At 42.6% G+C, this 3,644-nt stretch overlaps 1 non-coding gene across 1 annotated transcript; it reads left to right on the forward strand.

Annotated features, from left to right (window-relative positions):
- Positions 1-214: 214 nt before the first annotated feature.
- trnas-gcu (transfer RNA serine (anticodon GCU)) lies at positions 215-296 on the forward strand. Its single transcript has one exon. It is a non-coding gene; the product is annotated as a tRNA-Ser (tRNA).
- The last annotated feature ends 3,348 nt before the right edge of the window (positions 297-3,644 follow it).

A 3,644-nucleotide genomic window follows, 5' to 3' on the forward strand; every position in this document is an offset into this window, starting at 1 on the left:
ACTGTCTAGAAACATGTTGGGTATCATGTTGAAGTGATTCACATTAGTCGATTTACAACAGTTCCTACCTGATGTGATGCAAATGTATTTTATTGACAAATTACATGAGACACCTGGATGGTTATTCAGGACCTGAAACAGGCAGGATCATTTAGTTCAACTGTTCATGAAAGCAAAACAGTACAGGCGGAGGTTTAACACGGAGACCGCATGTGACGAGGTGGCCGAGAGGTTAAGGCGATGGGCTGCTAATCCATTGAGCTTTGCACGCGCGGGTTCGAATCCCACCTTCGTCGTCAGTTTATTAACTGGTTCTTCGTGAATGCGGTCCTTTTTTCAGAAGACATGACTGAAATCACTGATGTAATCGTTCCGAGACTAGGTTTCCAGAGGTGGTGGCGTCGCGATAATGTCGCTAATCACTCCATGATTATCTGAATTTAAGGCTGATCACCCACTGTGCTTCCCACGCGTGAGTTTAAATCCTGTTTTTGTATGGGACTGCATTATGCAGAAAGGAAATCTGAAATTACCATCAGACCCAAGTTATGACGTTTCCTGTAATACCGTGAATATCAATGTTTCAGGGTCGAACTGGTTAAAAATTTTACGATGATTAAATAACATTCTAGCTTCGTTTTTTAGTCTAGCGGGCAGTGTGCAAACCATTTAGCCTGTACTGGGGTGTTAACAAGAAGCATTGGGAATCGAAATTCCTGCTACAATCTCTGTCCCTGCCGTGAGAAAAAGTCGGTCTCTTTCAACTGTGGGTGTTATCTCTCATTGTCTGTGACATTTCTTCAATTAACAATCTACTTCAGCCTCTCCTTGGAGTGAAATGTCTTCTGTCGTCTTTCCTTTGCTGTGAATGATGATTCAGTCAGTTGTTCTCTTGCTCTTGACAATCAGGAGGTTGTGAGTTCAAAACTCACTCCAGAATCCTGAGCACAAATTCAGACTGACTCTCCAGTGCAGTAATCAGTGAATGCTTCACTGTTAGTGGTGCCAGCTTTTAGATGATATGGTAAATTGAGGTGCTCTCTTCCTTCTCAGCTGCAGTATACCAAGCAAGATTTCGGAGAGGGGCGGGGGAGTTATCCCATGGTGTCGGAGCCCACATTCATCCCTCAATTAAAATCACTTTATAACAGATTTATTGTCTTTATATGTTGCTGCTCCTGGAAGCCGGCTGTGAGCATATTTTTAAACAAATTGTTCAAAAACATGGTGATTGAAACCCTGTCAGGAAAAATCAAATTCCTATTGAAAACTCTGCTGAGTGAACTTCATTGGACAGCAGAGAAATCAGGTGAGGAATTCGAGTAAATCGACACCAGAGGAAAAGTCAACGTCAAAACTGGATCAACTCTTGTGAAGATCAATGAGTAAAAGCTGAGAACTCCGCGCATCATCATTTCATTGACCAGAGACACTCACGGAAGTGTTTTGTAAAAAGTGTCTCTAATGCAAACCTGAAGGAACGAAACCTTCCCAGTTCATGGTGATATTGGGGATGGAATTCCATTTTTTAAATAAATGATTAAGAATGAACGATCATGTCTGTCAAAATAATGATTATCTGTGTCTTTGACGTGATGATGTCTCCGCTATGCTGATAATCTTGTCCTTCTCATGGTCCATATCTCAGGGAGGACGCTGCTGTCCAAATAAGCACCTGAATTACTGCAGGGTGTCCTGTAGATCCGACATAATGAAGCTAATATGTATAAACTTCACTATATCGGGTGCAGATAAGATATTGGTTTTCTTTTTAGTTACTCAGATAATCATAGAGTGATAGAGAGCAAGGGAAGGCCGTTCGGACCATGGCCTGAAATGGGCTGAGAGAAAGGGGAAATCCTCAGCTGGTTTATTTTTGCAGCACTTCTGCTGCGTCCGTGTGTGAAATAAAACGATTTGAGAGATTGGTTACAGATTGAAGTGTTTACTGGAAGCAAGAAGCTGATGTAAATTTACTATGAAGCAAATTCAGAGGTGATTTTGTATCGCAGACAAATGTTATTTTATAGTGTTAATGAGAATTTAAATAAACTGAGTATGGTTTCAATCCATCAATCACTGGGTTAGGAGGCCAGCACGCTTCTGCCCGCCAGTCTCCTCCGAAGCAACATTTTTCTACTGCCTATTACCGTTGTTTGGTAGCCAAACACCTATTCACTTCCTCATTACTTTTTAAACAGGAGCACAACTATTGGGAAGCTCACCCAAGCTCCGCAAATCCACTTACGCTACCACAAATGTACCAGACAGAGAAAGGCACACAGGAAAGTAAAAGAGACTATCAGGAGAAACACAATCACTGACACTAAAAGGTGCCGAGCAAACCAGCAAGATATTACGATGGAGAAACTGATCATTTATGGAAAGGTATTTCCTGCTGCATAAAGATAGGGCCTGTTTTAAATGTAATTCCTATTGTGTAACTGCGCTCTCTGCTGTACAACTCTTCCCTCTGTGGTGAAACTGCGATTCTGCCGTTGAAACATCCTCACTGTCGTTGTGTAAAATGCTTCCCTGTTGTGCAAATGTGCTCCCAGCTGCGTAAATATGATCCGTTGTGTGCAAACATTTTCTTTGTTCGATAAAGATATTTCCTCTAGTGTAACGATGTTCTCTGTTCTGTGAGGAGGTTTTCTGTGGGAAAATATGTTCTTCCTGGTGTCATGTTCTTCCTTGTCAAATGCTGCCTTGATATCAAGGGCAGTCAGTGTCACCTCGCCCGTTGAGTTCAGCAGTTTTGCCCATGTTTGGGCCAAGGCTGCAGTGCAGTCAGGAGCTGAATGGTCCCGGTGGATCCCAAATTAATCGTCAATGAACAGGTAATTGCTGAGTAACTGCTGCTGGATACCACTGTCGAAAACCACATCCGTCATTTCTTTATTTTTATAGGGAGAACAATAATGGGGCGGTACCTCGCCTGGATGCATTTGCCCTGCTTATTTTTTGTGGACATGACATACCTGTTGGCATTGCCAGCGACTCCCACATCTCATGGGGGGAAAAAAATGTTCCGCGTCTTATGCAAAGCTCTCGTTAAACCGGAATGGGATTACGGCCATCAAGCCTCGACTGTGGCTGTTAAACCTTGGGAGAACATGTGATCGTGGGATACATGAGGCATCTATCAAACTCTGCTACTATACCTGAATGAGATTTGTTCTGTATCTGTCAATCACAGGTAGTGCTTGCGAGTGCAAGATTTATTCTATATCTCAGTCTGTCGAACGGTTTGTGAGATGGGATTCGTTCTTTATCGGTCAATGTCTAGTACTGCATGTGAGGGTGGGGTTAATTCTGGCTTTCCCTTGTCTTCACCCTCCTCCCTACCATCCTCCACAATGAACGGATCATCGCTTGTCATTTCTTTACAAGGCAGCCAGTTGTTGTGACCTGAATATTCAGCCAGAAAATGTGGTGGAAGCAGATTCGATATAAACTACAAAAGCGAAACGAAAAATACATGATGGAAAAATATTTTAGGGCTATTGGAAAGGACAGGGGAGTGGGGTTGATTTGCTACAAAAGAGCTTGCTCAGAAACGATTAATACAAACGCATACTCTTGTTTTGCAATTTATTAGGAAATGGCGGACAGCCCTTCCCAGAATGCTCGGGGTGATTTAT

Source organism: Cetorhinus maximus, chromosome 31 (assembly GCF_964194155.1).
Source record: "Cetorhinus maximus chromosome 31, sCetMax3.hap1.1, whole genome shotgun sequence".
Lineage (NCBI taxonomy): Eukaryota > Metazoa > Chordata > Chondrichthyes > Lamniformes > Cetorhinidae > Cetorhinus > Cetorhinus maximus.